Below are 27,935 nucleotides of genomic sequence, written 5' to 3'. Positions count from 1 at the left end.
TTACCTCAACAAATAGAAACACTGTCCAAAATGAGACTGGTCCCAGTTGATGCTCCTGCACTTGCTGGCTAACAGTTAGCCTCTAAGACGAGATGCAGCGTTGGTCCCTCGATCAGTGACCATCTGCTCCTGATCTGATCGCAGCAAACACGGCCTGGTTCAGAGCCAGGAGGGACATCACACACCACCTGCTGCTCGGTGCAGACACCAGCCCCCTGGGACCGCCAGAGAGACCCAGACGTGTACTAGTCTAGGATAAGAAGAAGTTCTCAGGTCGGATAGAACTTTATTTATTGAAAGCTACCCAGGCGAGACTTTTGAACAACACATTTTCCACTGCGTGCGAAATCAATACAGCAGCAGTGAACCAGCCCTCAGCAATAAGGTGTTTCCAGCCGTGTGCAATAGGAGGCGAGAAAGATAACCTCCCAGCATGAGCACCCGTCTCCATTTAACCACCGACTATCACACAAAGGAAAAAACAGAGGGTATCTCTTCAAGTATATACTTTTGTTCAATATTGTCTTTTAACTGCATCCCAAACTATTGTATCTGGAGTTCGCTGTGGTTACAGAGCAGTTTAGTACTTTTATTTTTTGTTTGAATAACAATAAGACATGGCATTTATATTGCGCTTTTCAAAGTGCTCCAAGATACTTTCAAACAAAGGAAAGATCGCACCAAGTGTATTGTCTTTCTCAGTTTGCAACATAACCGTTACACAAAGGAACGTTTTTGAATGTAAACAGCCGATTTCTTGACACCAACTATTTTACCATCCTTTCATCGTACACAAGTGAGCCCTCGTACATCACTCCCCCTCCTCACTTGCTTATCACTCCCCCTATTAGTTGTAGCTCACTGAACTGACACGCCGGGGAACTGCTCACTCTCAGGTACATAAAGCATTTGGAGGCTGTCAGAGACAAACTACGAGGATGTCACTGAACATTTAGCAACCGGTACATTTCAGCCATCTTTTCCCCGTGTCCACCTGGTTAGATTGATCGTGACTCAGGCTGAAGGGCGTCTGGCTGTGTGACTGGAGAAAGATGATTGGATAGTGGTGACTATACTGTAGGTGTGTGAAAGCAACTTCAAGGTAAATAGGCATCCAATTTTAGTTTGAACATGCCCTGTTCTCAAAATCAAAAGTTGCATTTAAACGCGTAGAATCGCTAACAATCTTACATGCACCCAAGTCCTCCATGCAAACTACCACTCCACCTGGAGAGAGATGGAGGGTTTGAGGGGTTAACATGTTGTCCACCTTGAGTACCAGGCAGGCAGATTAACAAGTCCTTTATATGTCCAACAGGTAAACAATTGTGATATATGGTTTTGTAACCATAACTACAAGGTGCACTTCACATGGTTTATGGTTTCCGGATAATGTAACATACTGGTGACATGTAGAGAACAGCATTCACATAGGGCATAATATGAGGTACTGATACATACGGTGCCAGTGAAGAGGGGGGTACACTGTTAAACATGGGGGATTTTCAAAAATAAAAAATCACCATTGATAGGAATGAGAGGAGGGGATGTAAAGAAAGTGAAGCATCAAAGCCACAGACAGAAAATTCACGTTCGAATTTCACATCAGGTTCCACCGTATTCTCTTCTCCACAGAGAGGCAATGTTTTCCCCTGAGAAAAGTCCGTACGCTGAGGAGAGAAGCTCATTGCCCACCCAGAGCACGTTCGTAGAGAGGCTGGGACATAATAGTGGAATAACTGAGGCTGAAAGCTGAAAACATCAGGAGATGGGATGTGGGATTTTCTTTACGGCAGAGGGCTCGAATGATAAGACAGCCGTGGCATTCGGGCAGACAAGAGTAGAGTAGATTTGAAATTGGAAGTGCGGAGAGAGAAGCTAGGCAGTGGGAGAAAGCTGTTGTTTGTTAAAGAGACAGTGAGACAGTGTCTGCTATTAGTTATTCAAGAAGAATACACCCTTGTTTTGGTCTAACAGTGTTAATCAAAGATGTTAAAGGAAGCCATACATACTTCACTGCTTGATTAGTATGTCTGTGTGTACTCTAAATATCGTAGTACTTTCTTAACAAGTCGGTATCTTAGGATCAGAAAACCTGCACTATGTTGAAGGTCGCTCTGACAGCAGCAAATGGAAGGCTGCACTTACTGCCTCTTTCCCTCAGATTTTCTCAGCTCATCCCTGGATTTAAAGTGACGACCTTCAAACTTCTCCCTAAGCTATTCAAGCATGTCTACCTCAGAGTAAAATGAGTGGTGCATTGACTGATCTCTTCTCTTAGTCATGCTGAATGGCGCGTAACAAGTCTCTTTCATTTGGGGTTGAAAAAGTGAGTGTAGTATAGGACAGGTAATGTGGAATGACCTGTGACAATGACAGGTTCAGTCAAATCTTCCTGAGCCATGTTTGCATGTGTGTCTTAGTATCTATCAGGGTATATGCAGGAATCCTGAAGTCAAATTTAATACCTTTTAAGACCTTTTTTAAGACCCTTTCCATACATTTTAAGACCTCATCGCAACTTTGAGTTCTAACAGGTTACATTGGCAACACACTTTACCTCACATTTACTATATTGATTGTAAGATAGCAAAACTAAACAGAGTGCAGACAGACTACTGAAGCCTTCTCTCCACATGAACTTCAACCTCTCTGTGAAGGTCAGGTTTAGTGCAGTATGCTGCTTTGTTGCTTCTGTACTCTGTGCTCTTTCATTCCAGTACAACTCCTCAGAAAACATTAGAAACCAGTATTTGACCAATAAACAAAACAATTGACAAAACTTTGAACTATGAAATATGTTAAACTTTGGTGAGCTTCAGCGGGGTAATGCCATATAGGAGCTCCCTCACAAATACCCAGGGGTTAAATTGGGCTGGGGCTGTCCGGGGCTAAGCCCTGGCACATAAGACGATGCTCTGACGTCATCACCCTCACACATTTGTCATATGTTTACAAAAAAGGATATATATGTTAAGACTTTTCTCGTTCTTAATACAGACTATATTTAGGGTCTATATGTGTTGACTTTACTTTAAAATAGCAGATCTCTGTGACCGTATATAGTTTGGCTTAAACCCCGGCCCCACACGGTAAAACGCATACGCAAGCGCAAAAAAGGCTTCCTTTCACACGCATTCGATTCATTAACGTGTCCGTTCACACTAGACCGCTGGAAATGCTGGAAACGATGTAGTACATATGTCATGCCTGTAAGTGGCGCTGCTGCCGCCCGAAATACACCAAAAGCAGCGAAGAAGACCCCGGAGCATGGTTGCCCTTCTGTTTATTCTCCTCGGTGGACGGCGTGTTCTCCTGCTGTATCTCTCAGGTAGTCCACCAGCAGATGAAAAACACCCACCTCTCCGCCTTTTCCAAGGAACGAGGGGAGGACCGTGCGGCAGTTTCCGTAAAAAAAATGTTCCGCCGGTCAACATGTCCGTTAAAGTTTAAATCTTCCGTACAAAATTAGGAAAGTGCCGGTCAGAGGTCTTCTTTGTTATTTATTGAGCTTTAAAACAAATTGATAACGACTCTGTTCTCTGTATAATAATATAAGAATATTTAATAAACGGTGACTGCCTCTCTTTTCCTCCCTCTTCTGACAGCCCAGCAGCAGCAGGAGACGTGGGGAGAGGGAGGCGGGCTCTTTCATCGTTATCAGAAAATGATCATATAGGGCACACACGGAGCCGTTGGACCCTCAGAGCGTTGCGTATGGCGGTCTTCCCACCTTGGGACCCGTTGCCGTAGTCGTTTATTCCCCCCCCCCCCACACACACACACAGAGCGGAGCAAGGCGACGAAACTTAAAATAATAAGCAGCATTTTAAGGCGCGCTATGTATGGGGCCGCCTTGTGGGGTTTCCCCGACATGTCGTTTCAGTAAATTAAAGGGTGTTTCATGTTCTCGTTGCTGTGGGACTTCTTAATACCTTGGAAAATGCCATTTAATACTTTTTAATACTTTTTAAAAGCCTTAATTTTCGCTAAATTGATTTATCAACTTTTAATACTTTTTAAGACCCCGCGGACACCCTGATCTATGTGTGTGTTAGTGTGTATGTGTAGAGGATGCTGGCACCTGCCAAACAGCTTTTCATTTCAGGGGCTAAGCCACCTCAAGTGACAGCTGACTTCTCGACTTTGTTAATTCCCAGTTTCTACCAAATGTCATTTTTCTGTCCAAAGCCTGATTCTGCCAAAGGGATCCCACTGCACGTCACTTCAGTTTCAAGAAGCTTTTTCCGCAAGTATGACTGTCACTTGGCTGCTCAATTGAACTTCCTTATAAATGAACAGCTCAAATAAAAAAATATTCTCTCATTAATGAGTACTGTGGAGGTTCAATGGGCTGAAAAAACGATTCAACCCTGCTAAGAGGCTTGTGAAAGGCAGACTTGTATTATTCTAGTACAAATACATGAAGTGGCATGGGCTTATCCATTTAATAACCAAGGCCGAGGCTTGAAGTTGCATGATTGGGATATCATTCTGTGTCATCTCTCTTATAAGTATTACAAGTCTGCTCTAGAGTCTACTATTTCCTGATCCTGTTTTGGCTGTAATAGCTTGTATAAACACACATATCAGCCTCTAGCTCATATTACAGAAGGTAGCTGCAGGGGGGCGTCCCCAATTAGTGTAATCTCATCTTTTTTTAGGAGATATACACTCGTGTTTGCAACAATTGATTAAACAACAGTTAGTGAAACAAAAGATGATTTTTCTCTAAGGGATGTAACAGTACACAGTGACAGTTTGGTCCCGTTTAGGATTTTAGGTTCAGCTCAAGATGAAAAAGGAAACGCAGAAGGATTCTTTTTTATTTATTTTTTAATGACAGTTTAATGCGTCCAAAAATCCACTGGCTAAGGACTGAGGCAGCATGTTGTCTACTAGCACATTTGGAAAACCTTGAATAAAGAACATGTTGAACACTTCAGCCTTACAGTTATAAGTGCTCTGCATACAAGGCTGCAGAGAGAAAACAAGTCTGGAAGAAGACCTTCACAACGCAGCCAGTCGGGTAAAACACAGCTCCAACTACACTTCGCTAAGAGAGCTATGTCCCGAGAAACGAGTAGTACTGAGAGACATGGTATGCGATCCACAGAATGTCCCCGAGAGTTAGTTTCACAATCCAAACAAGTCAGAGAGCTGACAACACAGACCACCGAGGAAGCCTGACAAGGGAGATGAGGAGAGGAGGTGTGGAGATGAGGAGGCTCACGGGACTCGGCTGATCCACTTCATTTCAGCTCCCCCAAGAAACGTTGTGTGAGCCAATTTCTGGATACATGTTATAAGTAATGATAGCCAATGTGGTAACAATCTGACAGCAACTTAGTACAGATGGATGGAGAATATAAAGCTCCAGAAGCTGTTATGGTCCTCAGATATAATACCCATTTCATAAATAGAATTAACATTAGAAACAGTGTATTATATTACTGTCCAACTCCACACATATGGAAACACAAATAATCTATCAGCCTACAACAGTCTTCCACAGCTTTTATTGTTCAATCTGAAATCTGGCATAGCAAACATTGTACTTACTGGTGGTTTGAAAGAGAATTCTGCCATGCACTGATACATAAGATAGATTTCAAATGCTTGAGAAATGGTTTTCATTGTGGTTTGCCCTTTCCTGTGTTCCTGCTGCATCGTGGGCTCATCCATATTAATGAAACACAGGATGGACTGAGAGTAATGGACTGAATCCACCGTGATATACTAAGTGGTTAGACGGCTGGCTCTGTGCATTTGTGTGTGTGTGTGTGTGTGTGTCCTAGCATTGCTATCCTTGTGGGGACCTACATCTGTTCACACAAGTCAGGTGTGGGGACTTGCCTCCCTTATGGGGAATCAATAATTTTAGGGTGAAGACTTGGTTATGGTTAAGGTTAGGATAAACCTCCAGGAAATGCATGTAAGTCAATGTAATGTCCCCTGAAGTGATGTATACATGGTGTGTGTGTGTGTGTGTGTGTGTGTGTGTGTGTGTGTGTGTGTGTGTGTGTGTGTGTGTGTGTGTGTGTGTGAATGAAGGATATTGTCTGTGTCTGTGTCTGTGTGTCTCTGTGTCTCTGTGTGTGTGTGTGTGTGTGTGTGTGTGTGTGTGTGTGAATGAAGTGTGTGTGTGTGTGTGTGTGTGTGTGTGTGTGTGTGTGTGTGTGTGTGTGTGTGTGTGTGTGTGTGTGTGTGTGTGTGTGAATGAAGTGTGTGTGTGTGTGTGTGAATGAAGTGTGTGTGTGTGTGTGTGTGTGTGTGTGTGTGTGTGTGTGTGTGTGTGTGTGTGTGTGTGTGTGTGTGTGTGTGTGTGTGTGTGTGTGTGTGTGTGTGTGTGTGTGTGTGTGTGTGTGTGTGTGTGTGTGTGTGTGTGTGTGTGTGTGTGTGTGTGTGTGTGTGTGTGAATGAAGGATATTGGGTTGTGTGTGATTTAGTGTGTAGCAGTCTTTGTGCATGTTTCTAACATTGAATACATCATCAAAATGAAGTTCCTTCATGCCACAATTGATTGCCTCTTAAGTCCTAGGTGTTAGAAAGGATTTACAGGGAACGCATGCGTGATGCGAACCTGCTATTGATTTTTAAGTTCAAATGTAATTTCATTACTGTCAGATGAACAATTCTGTCTATTTTATATTCAAAGAAAATCGTTTTTTTCTTTATTGACTAAGATTTTAGCTCAGGTGAAATGTATCGCTGCTAAAGATCGACCATCTACTGCAGAAAGAATACCTTCAGTGTGTATTCAGAACTGCTCTTTTCTCATTATGTGTCCTCCCGTTGCCAAATGAATCCATGCCGATCTGCGCGTTCAGCTGCCAGCAATTTGAGCACACATTTCAGCCGCAACATTTGCAAGGCATGCTCTTCATTTCGTTCTAGCCTCAAGTTTTCCCAGAGTAAACAGACTAAAGACATGGACTGAAGAAGCCCTTTCAGCGGTAGTGGTGAGAGACAGCGACGAGTGATGTGACAACCAAACGGCCTCATTATAAGCTCACCTCCCAAAGCTGATTTACTGACAGATTGGACTTGGAACAGCAAAGGCAGAAAAAGACTAAACTCTCAAAACAACGTCCTTGCTGCAGCAGTAAAGTTCACTCATTAGCTGCTGGCAGTACCAACTGTCAGGTCTTAAACATTCCCACACGATGGTAAGAGGCTGTTTAGTTTCAACATGGCCAATGGGGATATCAAATGTAACCCTATCACCTCTTTCAAAACTTTGATTTGTTTTTTATGCTTGGTTCAAGTTTCCAGTAGCAGGAGCATGTGTATCTGGAATGTAGGATTTTTTGTTTTCCTAATTGATTTTAGCTAAGTTAATAAAAATATAAATCTGTCCTTTAGGGAGAAGGCTTCCAGTAAGAGTCACTGTGTTCAGCCTGAAGGCTCTATAAGCCCTTCCTGAACATATTCCATGCAAAGAAGATGGCAATATAATTTAATAGGTTTTCAGTTACACTCCATGGGCAGGCATTGCTCAACTGGGGCTATTGGGGTAAGAAGGAGAGAGACAGAGAGGCAGTGGCAGAAAGTCAATGACAAAGAGGGAATGAAGGAGAGTAAAAGAAGAAAAAAGAAAGACAGCAACAACATTCCAGAGCAGTGTTTGGGATTGTAAAGCTCTGGGAGCGTTGCTGCAGTGTGGCCTGGGAAAGAGCCGGTGCAGGTCTCTAGGGGGGGGGGGGCAACCTGCCGGCCTCCAGACAAACACCAGCAAAGTGGCAGCGCAGAAACAGCCAGATGTGCGGGAATGCATCTCACACACACACACACACACACACACACACACACACACACACACACACACACACACACACACACACACACACACACACACACACACACACACACACACACACACACACACACACACACACACACACACACACACACACACACACACACACACACACACACACACACACACACACACACACACACACACACACACACACACACACACACAATAAATATCTCCCACATGGACAAACATTTGTTAAGCTTTTGAGTATCATAACGCCTACTCTAAAAACATGAACTGAGATTTGACGGTACTTCTCCTTATACTTGCAAGTATGCTGGATGTAGAAATACATTTAATAAAACTTAAAAGTACAGAAAAAGGACAAATTATGCTTTGAGGAAAACTGGAGTAGCAGCAGGGAATGGTTATGGAAATAGACATGTATAATGGATGGTGCCCTGAAGAAATCACTGTACTGTAACTGTGTTCAAATATACTGTATGTAATAAATAAAATATATAATTGAACTCGAAACTTTAAAGAATGTTAACTTTGCTCATTTTAGAAAAGAGAATATATATATTTTTTAAGTGAATATTAAACAATCCACATTTTAAGTGTCAATTTTATAGATGCATCTAATATCCTGGCTTGCAACATCCAACATCCAACATCCTTAATTCAATCTGAAATGATCAGATATTTGTGTATACTTGGTGCCATTAAATACGATCCATTGAAAAGGCTGCTTTTATAATGCTCCCCGCCTGCTGACACACATGTATATATGTGCATAACTTCTACCTGATCACACTGATCCAGAATGGGGACAACATGTTCCTTGTGCTGCCACAGTGATCACAACGTCTCTGTCACTGGAGCAGGTAGAAATGGGCAACCTGATATCCCAGATTAGAGACTTGGCTCTGCACTTTCCAACATTTGCAGAGCTATTTGTGAAAAGGGAAAACATCTCCACTTTCCAAAGTCATGTGGATGTTATGGTAGCTTTTCCCCTTAATAATACTTCTATAGGAAGCCCCTGTGGTAACAACCAGGAAAAAAGGTCCCTTTAACATAAACCACAAAGAACACAGTCAGGAGGAAGGTGGTGAAACAGATCTAGAGTCTGCTCAGTGAACAAACCCCAGTGGAATTATCCTTCCGACACTTGTTGGGCATATTTTATAACTTCCTTGCAACTGCTGGAAAAGCAGGAAAAGACATTTGAAAGAAGCTCAGTCACTGTGTTTATGTGCTGGTCATGCATTTGGAAATGCGCCACAGTCAAATCACACAAGCTGAACACCTTGAGTTAGCACACACAACAGCAGCAGGTCTATAGATATGCACAATCCGGCTGTGGGGCTATAAATAACACACACATGTCATCATCAGATTTTCTTCTGTCTCTTACAGTATTCTCTCTCTCTCTCTCTCTCTCTCACCCACACTGCCATACCAGCACCCTAATTCTCTCCACACACACACACACACACACACACACACACACACACACACACACACACACACACACACACACACACACACACACACACACACACACACACACACACACACACACACACACACACACACACACACACACACACACACACACACACACACACACACACACACACACACACACACACACACACACACACACACTTTGCGCTCTGGTGTAAAACTGACATGTTAATTAGCCGGGGGCGGGTGATGACTGTGGAGAGCTCATGGAGGTTTTCTCCCACCTGACTAACATCCTCTCCTCTGTTTCCCCAACAGCATGGCAGCAGCAAGCATCAAACACACGAGTAGAGCATCGCGCTGAGAGCTGCATATTCCTGGGACGCCGGTGGAAGTGCAGAAATCAAAAATCAGTCGGGATCAAAGCAAGTTATTTTGGCTTCAGCACTGAAAACTACGCACACTTGTCAAGACTGCCTGCACGAGCGGCCGGTAGCAGCACAGACAGCACGTTCCCTTCCTGTCAAAAAGTATACTTCTATTGTGATACCTTTGATATATTAAAGCTGACAGCTTCTTTCTCAATGTCTTTACTCTATTCAATATCTAAAACAAGCAGAGAAGTAGGACAATAAGAGAAAATAAATGTTGTCCTGAATCAGTTTCATTTATTTATTTGTTTAGCTTTATTAAATTGAAGCCTAGCAAGGAACAAGGGCAGCACATTAGCTTTAGCTGGATCTGTTGCAATGCTTCTCCTTATGTTACAATGGTTAAAATAACGTTTTTGTTACAATGGTATCGAAATATTTAACAAACAATAGCGTTTGGTGTGGACTGGTACCTGAGAGGTGACAGTTAACCTCTTAGGTCCTGCCGAGGTGTACTTGAGCAAGGCACGAACACCCAAACCATGGGCGCTACTATGGCAACCACTTTGCTCTGACACCTCTCCATAAATGCATGTGTTTGTGATAGGGATGCCAGCGATTATTCGATTTTTTTCGAATATTCGTTACAGTCTCCATAATCGAAAATTACTTTTAAAAATCGATTTTATTTATAATTTTTTTTATTATTATCTATGTTTTTCTTTTTTTTCCTGGCTTAGTTTCAACCAAAATATAGACTAATGCTAATAATAGTATTAATAATTGTAAATGGCCATTGGTCACACCACCAGTTTGTTTTACTGTAAACTTGGAGGAAGCCAGCAGCGCAGGCGAATAATCGATTCATATTCGCCAGGGATGTCTGATTTTCGAATTTGATCATGGTTTCTGGCATCCCTAGTTTGTGATGGTGAGTATTTTGGGCCCTATATGTGTCTGTACTGTAACTGGTTAACAGCAGAGTGAAAAGTGAGCCCCCCTAGGGAAATAATAAAGTATGTCTTCTTCTATTTACCAGTACCAGAATATATAAGCGCTTACGAAATTGTTAAGATGCATTACAAGAAACGATTACTTCTGGCACTTATTCAACTACTCAGGCCTTAATGAGCATTTCTGCAGTGCTGTATGTGCCTGAGAACAGATTATATAGGCAGGATATATAAGAAGCTACAAAACAGAAAGCGCCCGGAGACTAAACCGAAGCTGCTGGAGAATCATGTCCTACTTTCGTGGAAGAATAATCGCCTGCTTCTGCCACGGTGCTGCACTGGAAGAGAAATGAGAAGGGGGGGGGGGGGGGGGACAGATTTGATAACAGTCCCCAATTACCAAGACGACCACCACTAGAAAGAAGCTGTGTTTCTGTGAGTGCAAGAATGATCTTCACTTTTGGACTATGTTAGGCTGTAAAAGGAGGACAGGCTTATTTCACTAATGATTTAACCACGGCTGTCTGTTTCTCTGGAGAATGGCTATGCTAATCCAAAAGTCTGATTCCACTCTGGAAAACATTTACAGCTGTCTTTTTGTGTCATGTGAAACCATGAGTTTTATTCCAAAATGGAACAGACTTTGATAAAAAAAAAAAAAACCTCAATGAAAGGGAGATAATCAAATCATTGTACTCCATAATGAGTTTCAGCTTCATTTCAAATATTAACTCCCACGAGTTGCCATTCATTGTCTCTTAAAACTTTAAAGGTCCCCTATGATACTGTTTTCCATCAATTTATTATAGGTCTCAGATATATACCAACATGTCTCTGAAGTGTTTGGCACCAAACACCAAACAGATCATTGCAGCATTACCCATAATCCCCTCGGTTTCAGCCCTGTTTCAAAAGTGCTGATTCTCTGTCTGTTACTGTAGATGAAAATAAGGAGCCCCTCCCCACGCCCCTCTGAGAGAGATTTGGTTAAAAAGAACACAATGGTGCTCTAGGAGGAGATTCAGGTGATAAGGTGGGGGGGTTATCTTGGTTGCTGATTGGCTAATGGTTACACAAGCCAAAAAATCGTTATGACATCATAAAGTGGCCACAATCTGATCAGCTCATTTTCAGACAGGTTTTTATAGAAATGGATCAGGACAAAAAGTGAGAGAATCTTTTGTCCTGAAACTTTCAGAATCTCTTTACACAGAGGGGACACATGTTGATGTATTAGAGACATGAACAAGTGGATTTTACATAATAGGTGAACCTTAAGTAAAAAAATTATCCACTCCAGAAAGAGGTTATATAAATAGTAGTGAGGTAAGAGCCAAAGCAGATGTGTGTACCTGACCTACATCATGAAAAAAAATGTGTTAATGGGATGGCAGGTAGCTATAAACAAAATCATAATAGTAAACAAAAACGACAACAAATCCCTGACCAGTCCATCTGTATTTGCAGTATTTTTCTAGAAGCTAGTTTTGGACAGATAGACAGTTTTCACTTGTTTTGCAATGGGAGCAGTCATTCCTCTTAGAGGCTTTGAGGAAGATGATTAGATGTGTTGGGCCAAGAAACGGCTGCTGGCATAAACAGCTTGGAGAGCAGTACCACATCATCCAATTACATTGAACACAACACCTCCATGCTTTTAACTGCCAAGTGCAAAACAAACCAGCGGCAGCAGCAGAAACTAATGGAGAGCAGAGGATGGCGGAGGCAGCGGGAGAGAGCTAATGCCGTCCTCCACGACTCACACTTCCAGGTGAAACGCTCAGTGGGCGAAGTCAAGAAGCTGCCTGCAGGTCAAACGCTTTGAAACGAAAGAGCGAACATATGCTTTGTAGCGAAGTTCACCTCTGCCTTTGCCTGACAAGCATTTGTTATCCTCCTCTGTTTCTCAAACCAGCCTGAAACCATGTCAGTTTGTGCATGCGTGTGTGAAACCGAGCCTCATTAAAAAGAAATATTTCCAAAAATAGGATTTCACACACCTCCTAGTTGTGACGGGGAGTTTCACTGGCAGCCAGTGATTTCTGCTGACTACATGTGTTCTTTTACATGAGATGAAATAATAATGGACATGTGCAATCATCATAATCTCCAATGAGGCTGAATAATTATTTTAAATAACACTTGTCAATCTAAAAAAATATGGCTGCACTTTACATCCTTAAATGTAATTACATCCGTAAGGACTTTCTTTCCATGTATTTCTTGTCCATCCTACACTATGCATTGTACTAATAAGGTCCTAAATAACTGCACGTTATTATCTTCCAATACACTTCAAATTGAAGGTGTGTGTGCGCCTTCAAGAAAAGCTAAAGTAACAGACAAAGAGAAAGTAGTTGTTCTGTTCATTGGGAAAGGTCAAGTGCAGCACATCAAGTACCTGTTGTTCACACACACACACACACACACACACACACACACACACACACACACACACACACACACACACACACACACACACACACACACACACACACACACACACACACACACACACACACACACACACACACACACACACACACACACACACACACACACACACACACACACACACACACACACACCAACATCTGTGGAGACAGAGCACACAGAGCAGGACCCAAACCTGCTGAGACACCACAGCACTAGGGCTGCAACGATTAGTCGACATAATCGACGACGTCGATCATAAAAATTCGTCGACGCGGAATTTTAGTGTCGACGCGTCGTATAAAAACAATCAGAGAGCCGGTAACGTTAATTCAAAACTGCGCAAATGTTCATTTGTAACTGCAATGCACTACAGGAAGTGCTGGGGGCAGTATACTCTCCATTGTCTGCCATGACTGCATTCTGTACTAACAACAAAGAAGAAAGAATACGAACGATGGCGGAAAGGAGAGAGAATGAGGGTGATGAAGAGCTCAAAAAAGCGAGACCGAGAGTTTCGAAAGTGTGGGAGTATTTCACAGACGACAAGCCAAAGAAGTCAGTGAAATGCAGAATTTGTAAAGGGGAATTGCCATTCCACGGCAGCACTACAGTGATGCACGAGCATTTAAAACGCAAGCACCCTGGAACCGTGAGGACTGCTACTTTGGATCATGGGTAAGTTTGAGCAAGTTAGCCATAGTCATGTTTACGTTAGCTTACATGTTGGAAAACAGAACGTCTCATGGTTAATGCTTGCTAAGCAAACGCTATTTCAGTTATGTTGAGGCTGCGTGTCCACCAACGAGCTGCTAAACAGCGCCAAGCTTACAGCGTAGTAGAGCACACTAGAGCTTTATGGACGCTGTAATTAATTCCAAACTTAAAATAATAATTAACAAGGGTCTGCGAAATGACAAGAATAAAATGCGATTGAATTTGTATTATTTATTTTGTTTTCATTATGATTTTTTTGTATTTATGTTATTCAAATACATTTGATTAAACAAGTTCAAAGTTCAAATTCAAATGTTTCATGAGTCATTATTTTAATTTTCTATGGGATCATGTTATGTTAAGGCAGAGGGACTGGACAACAGGGTGACATTCACAGGTGTGCAAACTTGAGGTAAAACATGCACTGGAGCCCGGAAAAGGAGCCGTGCCCACAGGAAGCAGAGATGGAGGGTGTGACAGAAATAATCGTTAGATTAGTCGACTAATCGAAAAAATAATCGACCGATTAGTCGACTACCAAAATAATCGTTAGTTGCAGCCCTACACAGCACAGATGGCTGCTTTCTGCCCAGCTGGCACTGAGACACGAGGAAACAGAGATCATTAGAGAGGTAACAGGTGCATGGCAATGTTAGCAAAGGTAGGAAATCAATGCTCAGAAGTTCAAAAAGGTTGTCAGTCATAAAGCTGCAGTAATTCAAATGGTTATATGGACAACAAATGCAATAAGTCTGTGGAAGTGATTGGCCTCAGTGGGAAACACATGGGGTTTAAAATGGTTTTCCTAACTTCTTTTTCCAGCTCATTCAAAACTACAAGGACTTTAACTCGGGCTAGGAAAACTGATCACATCGCACTGATCATTGCCACCTTACACAGGCTACCTGTTGCTTTGAGAATAGATTTTAAAATGCTATTGCTAAATAATAATGCCTTGATAGGCCTGGCCCCAAGTTATTCATCTGACCTTTCACTGCCCTATGCTGCACCGTGAGGTCCTCAGAGGCATCGCTGCTGCTCGTTCCCAGGTACAAACACAAAGGAGAAAGACCCGTTTCTGTCAGAGGTCCTGGACTTCTGAACGACCGGCCCGAGGAGAGCAGGGCTGCACAATCTGTCAGCTCTTTTAAGTCACTTTAAGACTTTTTTAGAATTGCTATTATGTGATTTTATTCTTGTTTTTTATTTGTTTTACTCTGTGTTTGGATGCTGTGGTTTAGTTCATCTAATTATTTACCTTCATGTGTTTTTAACGGTGTTCGGTTTTATGTGAAATCATTTTGTACATATGTTTTGAAAGGTGTATAAATGAAGTGTATTATTATTATCATAAATTAAATGAATGTTAAGTGCTGCACTTGTATATATATTTGTAAGGAACGCTATCAATTTCTCACTGACATCGTTGACATTGACCTCTGACCTTAAGTGTGCATTGAACCAAAACATTGCTTCCACTAACAGTAAAGGCTTCTGACAATTAATTTCTCTGTCAAAGATAAATCCAAAAATGGCCGTTATAAGCACTCTGTCTGAGGACACAGAAGTTAAATACAGACATAACATCATAATCTAATATCCAATCAATGGTCCACAACAAACATTAGCTGTAGGGCTTCTCCTCTCTCCATCCAACTATTCAGGACATTAAGAATCCATTAAAACCACTGCAGCTGTTCCACCATTATTATAGATTATATGAAATATGGATGGGGTAAATTGTTTTGAAATCACTAATAAGAAAAGTACAGTGCTTGTAATGGATATCACAGCCTGTCAGTCATTACGTTGGGAACACTGGCTTCTTGCATACAGTGTTTGTTTTGCTAGCGTTGCCATACTAATGTGGAATCAGCAGAATAATGAAGCGCAGCAGGAGAGACCGAACGCAGCGTGACTCTGCTCTCTTGGCATCAACATGTAGAGTCATACAAAGTGTATCTTCACAATTCAAAATCAATGGCATGCATAAAAGGCGCCAAGCAGCAGCGGCTTTAGAGGACTAATCCAAGTGTTGCAGGTTGGAAAGCCTGACAGAAAGAACCAAAAGAAGGGTTTGAGGACATACACAGCACAGCTGGACAAACAGACACAAGGGAACTCACAGTGCAGGGAATCAAGCGGCAGCCATGGAGTCCCAGCTGCTGACGGAGAGAGAAGCTACTGCTGGATCCTGCAGACGACAGAGAGGAAAAGAAACAGAGGAGGACAGACAGACAGAGAGAGGACGATATCCAAGAGAGAGAAGAGGGAGGGTGAAACAGAGAAGGAGGGAGAGAAGAAGAAGAAGAAAGAGCATTTTGTTAGTTTGTCTGATGCAAGTGGGCCTGAGGAACAGTGCTGCTCACACTCTTCACAGGATATTTCTTGATATACAAGAAAACATTAAGTGCCTAAAAGTTTCCAGTGGGAATCAAATAGTTTGTTTATGTGAATTATTATTCACATAGTGTTCCTACACTCGCAACAGATACTGTAATAATTACTCATGTTACTAAAAGATACATTTATAGATGACATTGTTCCTGCTACAACCTCAACAATCTTCACTTGGTGTTGTTGGAGGCTGTTTGATTTCAAATAACTTAACATTTTCAGAATGATTCGCATGCTGCTGCACATACACTTCAAATATTTAGTTTGTGACAAAATCACTAAAGAAGCAGCTGAGAAGTATATCACATTACATTTCATTTAGCTGACGCTTTCATCCAAAGCCACTTACAATGACCAATTACAGGGACATTCTCCCTGGAGTAACTAAGTGCCTTACTCAAGGGCACACTAGTGGTGGTGTTCCAGGCGGGATTTGAACTCACAACCTTCCGACCTTCAGCCCACCTCACTATCCACTAAACCACCACTATCCCTATATCTCCCTATAAACATCTAAACACAATTTCTACCAAAATACAGGAGACCACATTAAGGCACTGCCACGAAAGTAGGTGCCCTAAGAGTTCTTCAGAAGACATCATTGTGTGGTCCCTGTGATTCATACACAATGTTCTTCTCTGTTGAGTGGCATGCTAACATCTATCATGTCCTGTGAGCTGAAAATAAACTGGACAGTGACAGTTCTTCTAATCCAGTTGGTGGATTTATTGCCGCCTGTGAAGGGAGGACATATTTTCTGTCAATGCATGGAAACTGCTAAGCTCACTCCTGTCCTACTTTTGCTCTATTAAGATCTGTTTGATGTATATTTGGAGACATAATAGCTGGCCCTATGAGTGTTGCTATGCAACCAAGGGAAACTTCAGAAAGTAGAGTAAAACCAACCCACCCCCCATGTCAGATCTAAAAAAGAATGTTTTGCATTAATTCATCCGAGGACAAAGCATCTTGTTGATAGATAAAAATAGCCAGTCATCTCAAGAGGCATGATTTTTTTTGTGAGCATATTTATTTTCTTTATAAAGAGAAACATTGCCTTTGAAAATGGGATATCTAGAGACAATTCTTGGAGGTTCGGCAGCGATAAAACTGTGATAAAAAAAATCAATTTGGTTTTGAACCGCTTTAGTGTGGGGCTTTGAAAATGGCTTACTGTGGATCATTCTGACTAACTCGGTATCAATGTCTGTTTTGATGTGTTTTTTATATTTGATGTTTTGTTGCTTGATTTTTGTCTATGTGTGCATGAGGGACAATTCACATGCAGACTCAAGCGTTCAGTAGTATGCCCATAACAGTTCACTTAGTGTGAATACATAAACACTTGTTATGACACAATTACATTGTAATAGCTTTATGTGATGATCCTGTCAGTCTCTTATGCAACCTTCACTTATATGCAGAGCACAGTGATCCAACCTCCATTGTTTTAATGACTTTTAATGAACATTTCTGGGCACAGACAACAGTTTATCCTGCTAAATTGGCAGTATGCCTATTAGTTAGGGGGAAATAGAGATCTTTTTGTGAAGGGACGAAGTGGCGCAGTGGACTGTGCGTTGGTCATCAGACCACTGAAACCCGCCACTGCGTCAGGCCGCTGTGTCCTTGGGCAAGACACTTCACCCGAATTTGCTCCTGTGGGTACTGTCCACAGTACATGACCGTTGCATGTATGATATGTGTGTAATGTGTACTTGCAAAGCGCCGTGATGACTTCGAGGTGTGAAGATTATTTTTTTTTTTTTGTTATCTAATTTGTGTAGCTCTGGCCATCATTTATATTGGTGATCAGTTCATTCTTCTAAACAACTTAATGGCTGAGATACAGGGTATGGAATGACTTGAGTAGGGTACACAACAAAAACAACTTGGAAAAAAGTTATAACTGCAACAAAGTTTCAGGAAATATTTTTAAAATGGTCAGTTTACAATATGAGTGATCATATTATATTTGCCTGCTCTAATGTTATTTTTTCTAGCGGTGTCACCATACAGTATGACAGTAAAATCATAATGGTCAGAAATGAAGTGGTTAAAATGTCCCTGTAAAAGGTTCAGAAATCACACTCCTATGTGATGAGTGTTGACCCTGCCTACTGTATGTGTCCTGCTAATAGTTGGGTGATAAGCGCCATGAAAAGCAACATCAATAGGTGTGATGCAGTTAGGACCCTTTTTATAAAATAAAAGGATCAGGAATATGTTTTCTAAAGGTGAAGCTTAACAGCAGGATCATACACCCTTTACCCTGGTTTCAATCATTCCATTGTAGATCATCACTTGGCTTCATGAATAAATGGCTCCATCCCACAAACTCCAACAGCTTTACAAACCTGCGAGCAGTCCAACAAAACCCACTCCAGGTGACCTGACCAGACCATATGGAGCAGTTTGAAAAAAAACACTGAATACAGGTTGCTTATTTCCTGTGCCTACATTTAAATCATTGACACTAGTTGCCCTGCAGTCATACACAGGATAATTAAACCTTAGTTAGTCACCACTCTGTTGTGGCAGCATCCTTAGTATCAGCCCAACACTGTCAGAAGACCTTCAATTAAAGTGTGATGTTTGCAGGTGCCACTGCACACATGTGCCTGCCTATGTGAACTTAATTGACCACCATCCCTCCCTCCTACCTGGTAAACAACAGCTGCTTCCAGCGGTCCATCTGCTACCTGTGAATTCCCTTCCTCAGGACTCACACCCCCCGCACGCCATTGGTGTTTCCCCTCCGAGAGGTGCACTTACTGGGACAGCATGAGTGAGTGCTGCTGCTGCTGCTGCTCGGCCACCTTAATAACAGTTTGTGTTCCCCACTGGCACACGACGGTAAACAGGCTTTTAATTGACTGTCTGTGTTCTTTTTTAACAAAGCATTACTGGGTGGCGTGAACAGAAATCTTCAGTTTACTTCCTTGGACGTTTTCTGTGAAAGTTATTTTTAATATTTTTTCTGTTCAAGCAATAATCCGTTTTTTTCTGGACAGTAACTAAATAATTGTGAATTTCATTCTAAATACTGATTAAAACCTCAGAGATAGGTACTTAAGACAAATGTTCTATTAAAGTGCAGTCTAAAACAGATGATATGGATACTAAACAGTTTCCTGCCTGAAATAAAATGTACTTTATTTTTAGCTAAATGATTGTGGCATACTGTCCTGTACATCTTCAAATTATAATGATGGTATTTCTTTGACACCGTATGATCATAATTAGCACTTATTGGTTATCATCTTTGAGTTTTACAAAGTTTCACCTAACTCCCAGATCACGTTGACCTTCCCCAAGTCCAAGACCAGATTCTGTGAGAATAAATTGCTGACTCACTCATTACCACTGGCTGCAGAGAGGCCGAGCTGATAACACTCAAACAGGTAAAGGACAGGTAAAAAAGAAAACCAAAAAACTAGCCAGAAACACAAACACAGCGACCGATACTTTGAGAAAGTAATGTAGCCTAAATTGTGCGTAACATGTATTTGAAATTGGGATTAAAGTATAATGACTCCATCTATCACTCATACAAGCAAAACAGTTCAGGTGACCACATCCACTGAGCTAGACAATGATTGCATGTGTTGTTTGCAGGTTACTCTATTAACGGGATCAACACCACATCATGCTAACTGCAACTTCCCTGTATTTCTTTATGCAATATCAGCATACTGAATGATCCAACACACATGAATGTTGTTAAGAAGAGATTCAATAAGCATCACTGAACTTTAGGTAACAAACTGTTATTTTTCTCTCAGTTTTACCCGTCTTAAGATGTAAGACCTGTGTTTTTCCTAACTATGGCGTGTTGGATATAGTTTAAGACTGTGGTTGAGTACAGAGACAAACAGGAAGCTTTTACACAACAACAGGGTTCAGTGGAAGACCACAGGCAAATCATCACTTAAAACTGAGCATACAGCAAAGTCGACGCCACTCAGACAAGGACAGTGTCACCACCGGCTGTGACTGACACTGAACTCAGATCAGTCCTAAAGAAAGCTTCATGAATATGCATGCACTGTCCCTCCCAGTCTTCAGAATGGCTGTTATGCTCAGTCCTCTTCTTATTATAGCTTGCTGTCATTCTGCTCTACAGTCTTTTTGTCTCCATAACAACCACCAAAATCCAATATCCCAAATATTCTGCATTTTCAAAGACAGGCTTGTCACTGCTGATGGGGAGAGAGGCTCCACTCTGACAACTGCAAAAGTAACTTTTATTAAAGGAGCCCTACAGTATTATGCCCATTTCCAGGTTCATATTTGTATTTTGTGCCTCTACTTATAATTGATCTCACATTGCCTGTACTGCAGCGCCTCTTTTCACCCTCTGTCTGAAACCAGAGCCCAGTCTGCTCTGATTGGTTAGCTGACCGGCTCTGTTGTGATTGGTCAACTGCTTAGAGATGTATGGCCCCTTATTCTATAACGTACAATGTGCTGGAGTGCTAGCCAATGGAAGCGTGAGTGGTAGATAGTGATGTCACTATGTTATAGAAGTAAACAAAGGAGTCTAATGGAGGTATTTGAGGCGATTCACACGGACAAGTCAGCTACAGAGGGAACATCTGAAATAGCCTAGTCAGAAACGTTTTCACAATTTCATTTTTGTATACTCGTAACAGTAAATTGTTAGGATTAATCATGGAGGTATTTCTGAATAATTTTGAAACCGTGGTTTAGGGTTGTAAGGACTGCTTTTCATTGGCATACAGAGTTTCTCCAGAGTTGGCAGAGGATGGTTTTCGAATGCTTTTGTTTCCGGGTGATTAATATTGTCCCCCCATAAGGGAATAAAGGAATGACCAGCTTAAAGATGTGGCCAAAGGCAAAATGGTAAAGAGGTCACATAAGGCTAGCTCCCACAGCTTCAGGTATCGGTCTCAATCCAAAACCTTTAATGTTTTTGTCGTCATATGACATTTTTAAGGATCATTTATTTCTTGTTTCTCCTTCAGGTAAAGAACTACGGGAATAATCACAATAACCCTGAAGCTCTAGCTCTGGCCTAGGGTTTCTACTTCAACATATCACTCAATGCTTAATCCCTTGCAAGTCAGCTGAATGACTTCCGGTTGAGTCACACTTGGCCACACGTGAATGGATTCAAATGAAGAGTCTATTGACTCAAAATGTCCCTCCTGCAGTGAAATAAAGAGGGGCTGAATTGATAACAAGAACTGAAAACACATCATGTCTAAAAGCATTATCTAGCACGCAGACGTGTGTATTGTGTCTTCCTGCTTAGAGCTGATTAGAAAGAAATGTGTTGGAGGAGGGGTGGGATTATCCAATGTACGTTGAGCAAAAATAGTCCCAGATAAGCCTCACATCAAGTTGCATTAACTTGAGTGTACACAAACACTGCTGGGTGTGTACTTTCTTCCATCACAGTTGATCAAATGAGAAAAGCTTTTTCCAAGCAATCATTCCCCTTCTCATTCTCAGTGTCTCTCTCTTTCACTCTGAGGCTCCATCACTAAAATGCCGTATAAAAAGATTATTTGGTTATGGCTCAAATTTTGTATACAGATAGTAAAAAGGATTGTGTTGAAAAAGCAGAGAGGAGAGTCATGGTGCAAACACTGTTACAGTAAGCAGATACTTCTCCTTTGAACATTTTGCTAAGCTGAGAAAGCTGCTTCCACCACAAATTCAATATTCACAAGGAACAGAAAAATAATTACGGGGTGCTACAAAATTGTATAAAAGAAAACAAATGAACAGGAAGACAAAACATAAACATCCGTCTTTGTCTCCAATAGGTTAAGTCGCATGAACAGATCCAAAGTAGAGTGAGAGTAAGCACAGACACAAGCATTGTTGAGTGGTGACACAGGCATTGTTTTCCCCTCACAACGCACTGTGACTAAGAAGCTGCAGCTACTCGGTCTATAGAGAGCTTTCATTAACATGTGCCTCATTAGAGGGTGTCCCTTCAGCGCTGCACACTTGACACTGGAGAAAGGAGATCATAATAATGATGCATTGCCTAGGCTCCATCTCCTCCGCTTCTCCCTGCCTTCCCTTCATCTAATCTCACAACCTTTTCTCTGTGAATCTCTTAAGTCCTGTGTGATCATCCTGTCCATCTGTGTCTCAGATCCTATCATAATGAAGAGACAGCAACAGTTGTAGGAGCGCAGAAAAAGGAGGGGGGGTGAAGAGTAAACAAAAAGAAACGTGGCTTACTACTCACAAAAGCAGCGGCAGCAGCGTATCCGATCTGTGGCCAAGGAGGCGAATGGGAGAAGAGAGCCACATGACTAACGTAGTCGATATGGAGCCGGTGCATGAATGAGAGACAGAGAGGGAGGGAGGGAGGGAGGGAGGAAGAGCTGGAGCACTACGTAAGGGGGGAGGGAGGAAGGGAACAAATATGACTGGTTGATGATGAGGGAGGCATAACATCACAGAACAGAGACAGAGGAAGGGAAAGGAGGAAAAAGCTAGGTCACATACGGGAGGAATCTAATCAACTTGGCTTCTTACACTTAAAGGGGACCTATCATGCAAAATGCACTTTTGTACATCTTTTATACATGAATATGTGTCCCCGGTGTTCCAGGGAACTCACCAAGTGTCAGAAAACACAACCCTCTCTATTTTCCTCCATACCCAAATCTCTTAAAAAGGGGCTGCAACGGATCTGATACAGGCTGATCCAGATTTGAACACTTCTATGACATCTCAGAAGTGGCGCTACGGCTATTGGGGCAACTCCACCAATCAGGAGGAGACAGCCACGGACATTGCCGTTTGAAAGCGCTGGAGACGCTGTAGTACATATGCCAGGCCTGTAGATGGTGCTGTTCTCACAGAATCAGCCCATGATGCAAAGACAGTGTTAAATTGAGCGAAATGAGGAATGGCTAAAATGCATGATCTGTTTGGTATTTTGAAAAATAAAAAGTATAAATATGCCTTATAGGTATGGTCCTACACTATATTATTCAAATATAGCATGATAGGTCCACTTTAAAGAAGAGAGGGGAAAGTAAAAGAGGAAGTGACAGGAAATAAATAAACCTGGCCTGTCTTTAGCAACACTCATTGTGTTCAGTCCCCAAGTGTGACCATCTCACCTCAACAGTCACATCATACGAGCCCATTAAGCGCTCTTCATGGTGAACAGAAAGAGAGTTAAAAGAGAGGATAAGGTGGAGCTGAGTTCTCCCAGTAGGACTGAACTCCCAGAGAGACCTATCAGTTTCATATAGCTCTTAGCGATACATTTTGCAGCCCGGGAAAGAGTCGAGCAGCTGTCAACTCACAGATATGGAGCGGAGCAAAGGCAACCTCCGGTCCGCTTAGTGCAAATGTAGTAGATGTTTCAGCAGCTAACGGTTTGTAAAGTGAGTAAGTCTAGACAGAGGAAGTGATCGCCACTCCTTAAACAATGACTATTTAAGTAAACACATGAGGCAGAGATGAAAAACAACACCCAGAAGTGTTGGATTTGTATCTGTCTTTGTAACAGTGTTTCAATGTGTGTTACATTCCTTACACCTGCAATTGCATCCTCAGGCTGTTGAAGAGATAAAGTAGATAAAGTATCTTAACAGCGCTGTCCAATAAGAAGCGAGGGAAAAAGGGCTGGGAGAAGATTTAATAACATATTATTCATGGTGTGATTTTATATTAAATAACCAGGGAACAGGCTCTTCTGGGACAAATATTGTTAATCGATTAGAGATATGAAATAAACATTATCTAATAGAAGATTTTGGCCATATTGCCATTCCTAAATTGATCGATTCATATCTCCTTGAGAAATGTTCACAGCTCAGAGGTTGGGCTACAGCTGAGTCCAAGGTTTCAGACAACTTCAACAAATGTAACTTATATTGAAATATAATTGAGTGAATGACTCTTTTTTTGCTCTTAATTAAAATCTAATTAATTTCCTTAAGAGCTCTAGGCTTAATTACACCAGCCTCATCAGCCTTGTCCAGTTCTTCAAAGTGTATGCCCCACTTACTGCAAGCCTGTCATTAACACATGATTTTTATAGAAATCTCCATTTCTAGGTCAAGAAAAGTGATTATTAAATCAATTCCTCCGGTCTGAGAGGAGCAGCTCTGGCGTGACAACTCATTCGATTCCACACCAAGGAAAGCATGCCCAGTGGTATATACAGTATGATCTAATGAATAGTCAATACATATTTAAACTGTGGCCGTTTCTCAATCTCGAGGATACTGGCTTCCAAGCCAATATTTCAAGGATGCTACGTCATCAAGTGGCGCAGCTGGACTGTTTCAATCTCCAGCATACTTGGAATTCCACCGAGGCCGCGTCCTTGGTTTGGGGGTAATTTCGAGGCTGCACATGGGTAGACTTCGTGTCCTTAAAATCCCCACAATGCTTTGCGCACGGACCAATTTCAAAAACCCTTGCGGAGAATGGCTGAACCGACGCAGCACACATTTAAATGTAAGTATGTAGTGGCGTAGAACATGTGTTGGTAAATATGTTACTTTGTTACATTTGTTATCACCAAAAATGTATTCCCTGAAAGTAAAGCAAGTTCATAATTAGATAGACATCGTGAGGTATTTATTTTCGGTACAGTTTATGTTGAAACCGTTAGAGAGAGTGGCACACTTGTTAGCCTGTTCCATTGTTCTTCGTTTTCCGAAGCCGTGGCTTGGAAGTATACTTGCTTCGTTTCTGAAGGAAGTGACTTGGAAGTACGCGACTACCAAGCCAGCATCCTCGAGATTGAGAAACGGCCAGTGTCTATGTTTACTTCAATGTGAGGATCTAATGGCGCATTTCCACTGCAGGGCCTCGCACGGCTTAGTACGGTATAGTTAGGCCTTGGTACGGTATAGTCAGGCCTTGGTAGGCCAGGCTCACTTTATGCTGCGTTTCCATTACAGTTTCGTAGCTGGGGCAGTAACTATAGTAACAGTGTAGGCTGACCCGTGACGTCATCTTCAATGTGAACCACAAAGCCAACATCAGCCGTTAGCTGTTAGCCCTCAGAGCTCACATCTCCTCATATCTGTTCAGAAACTAGATAAAAGTTAAACAAGTACAAACCACAGACTGTCTGTGTCATGTCGAATACAGTCGCTGGTTTTGTTTATGTCTGTAGGCCGTTGTTGTGAATGTGGACGGTCAGAGCATATACTGCGTTAGCTTAGCCGATCTCCATTCAGAAAACGCGCATTGCCAGCGATTCTCTCATATAGCATTTAGCATATTCAGTCCGGTTGTTGGCCCGGAAAGAACCACGATTTTGGAGGGCCGGAAAAACGGCACGCTTAAACCGTGCTACGCGATGCAGTGGAAATGCGCCATTATAGACTTCAAGACAAGAAAACGAACTGCAGTTGATCCAAACTTCATTAGCTTCTAGCAACTATTTACTAGTATTTTTGAGAGAAGTCTATATCAATGTGATCGGTAGCGGTTACTGTTGCATTCCCTGCCAACTCAAACATTTTCAAGAGTATTTGATATCTTGAAATGGTCATTAGCATGCGTGCAGATCATGAGCTATTCTTAAACATAGAAACTTAAACAATCCCGATCAGAATTTCCACAATTAGTACGTACGTAGTTTCCAGGGTTGCCTCCATTACTCACTCTTGCTAGACTTAGTAGGCATTTGTTTAAATAACTTGCGCACTGTGAGTGAATGCTTAACAACCAAAACTAATCAGAGGCCTTTTCGCTGGAGGCTTCCCAGATGTAATACGGGATTTCTAACAACGAGGAGACAGTTGATGGCTACCAGCTTTTTCCAGTGTTTAGTCTCCATGGCACAGTGCTACTAAATTAGCTTGAATAGACCATTTCCTATTGACAACAAAGGTACCTTGTATGCAGATGTCAGTGCAGTTTGCAGCTGATGTGTTGGGGTCTGTGTGGCCCCATCATCTGTCCTGACATCTGGACCATATGTCTTCTAGACTGGGGGGCCAGGGTCCGAACTTAGAATAAAAACAGGGAACTAAGGGTGGGATTAGTCCAAGGACCCACAAGGGCATTGGTTGTAAAGAATGTAAAGGCTGCAGGCATTTTTATAAGGGGCTTCAATTTAAGTGAAAATTGAGTTATCAACAATATATGCACTTTATGGCATGTACTTCATCATGTACTATGTGCAATAAAAATAAGAAAGGGAGAGGAAACCAAGAAATAACTCTTCCATGCCGTTTCCTAAGTGTGGAGAATGGGGAAGAGGAAGAGGAAGAAGAAGAAGAGGAAGAAGAAGAGGAAGAAGAAGAGGAAGAAGAAGAGGAAGAAGAAGAAGAAGAAGAAGAAGAAGAAGAAGAAGAAGAAGAAGAAGAAGAAGAAGAAGAAGAAGAAGAAGAAGAAGAAGAAGAAGAAGAAGAAGAAAGTCAGGAATGGGAAGCAAGCCAGAAGGATAAAAGTAGAGTAAGGGGGATGGGATGATGACGAGCCAGAAGGTTGCCAGTAATTAGCCATTTGAATGTCCTCATGAAATACAGAGAGCTGATACAAGCAGGAGTTTCCTGGGAGATGGATTCAAATAACACAGAAAGCCTTTGTGGTGGATGATTCTCCTCTAGCTCAGGGATCAGATTAAGCATAGCTCCATGAGATAGATTACTGATCTGATCGCACCATGTGTGTATACTGTATTTTGCTCAAGGATGAATTCTATACTTAAGCTACATAGAGCCAAACCTTTTGTTCAAATGAAACTTTCAATTACAGGTGACGTAGACTGTGTTTTAGAGGTTGTTGAATAGCCCCTATTGCTTTCTGTTTTATAGAATACAAAGCTATAACAAAATGGCAAAATGCTAAAAAGATTAAAATGATTTAAATCCAGATTTATTCCCATTTCATTGGGGCTGGTTTAAATTCAGATTCCTCAGTGACTGATAGCTACCATGAGTTAACTGCTACAAACTGTCTGTGGCCACATGTCAGTTGGCTTCCAATAAACATGCCTGTGGTTAGACACCATTATGAATGGCCAACCTGCCCATTAAGGTTTACCGCCTTTCTTCTGGAACTGTGAGCTGCGTACTTGTATGTAAGGCGTTACTCCTTGCATAAATATTGCTGTCATGTGTGCCTTCACACACACACGGAAAAATGCCAATGAATCCTCTCCCAACAGCTGTTCTTCATCACAGACCTCACACTTATGTTTGCATATCTCAGGCCTCGTCATCCTCTTCCATTTCTTGAGTTTATATCTCATACTGCCGTTTTTATTATCCCACCTCAGACTGACAGGGAACCATAAACCCAAATTGGGATCAATAAAGTTCTATCTTATCTTATAACGTCATCCATCCCTCTGTCCTTAACTATCAGCTTCCCCACCTGCAGATGGGATAACATCGCTTTGTCACTGTAACGACTTTCACATGCTGTGTCTTTAAAAGTGAGTGAGTCATTCTTTTTCTATCCAGATTTACCAAAAACTTCAATGAAAACATATTTATTGGGTCATAAAAGTCTATTTTAACAACAATTTAGTAGAAACAAGAGTAGGATATCAATCAATGATTTCAATAACCCATAAAGTAATAGAGAGAAAGGAAACAAGTATATAGGTCAATGAAAAGTTTAACGTAACCTTTTCCGCCTTAGATGCCAGCTATAAGTCTGTTAAACTCTGCACAAGTCATTATTTTTGAGTAATTTTTGACATACTAGATTCTTGATTTGTTGGGATGCAGTTATGGTTCCAGTTATGTAACCCTGCTCTTCTGAAAATTAACAACTTCCACGAACCAATGAGGTGTGAGATACTGTTTCAGATGACCGACCTTCTGCATTACAGTCCTGTCAGTCAAATAAACA

The 27,935-nt window shown here is 41.7% G+C and overlaps 1 protein-coding gene across 4 annotated transcripts in view; it reads right to left on the bottom strand.

Annotated features, from left to right (window-relative positions):
- peak1 (pseudopodium-enriched atypical kinase 1) overlaps positions 1-27,935 on the bottom strand; it is a 104,414-nt gene that overhangs the window by 32,277 nt on the left and 44,202 nt on the right. For 2 of the 4 annotated variants that reach the window (XM_079679892.1, XM_079679891.1), the window contains exon 3: positions 15,836-15,903. The exons of 1 other annotated variant lie outside the window; for it this stretch is intronic. The gene's annotated coding sequence lies outside the window, so the exon portion shown is untranslated. Of the gene's footprint in view, positions 1-4; positions 24-15,835; positions 15,904-27,935 lie in introns of those variants that run through there. One more of the 4 variants, XM_079679894.1, reaches the window with a different exon arrangement.

The sequence above is a fragment of the Notothenia rossii genome, assembly GCF_949606895.1.
Source record: "Notothenia rossii genome assembly, chromosome: 5".
NCBI lineage: Eukaryota > Metazoa > Chordata > Actinopteri > Perciformes > Nototheniidae > Notothenia > Notothenia rossii.
Note: the sequence above shows the minus strand (reverse complement) of the source record. Positions and strands in the feature narration are given on the sequence as shown.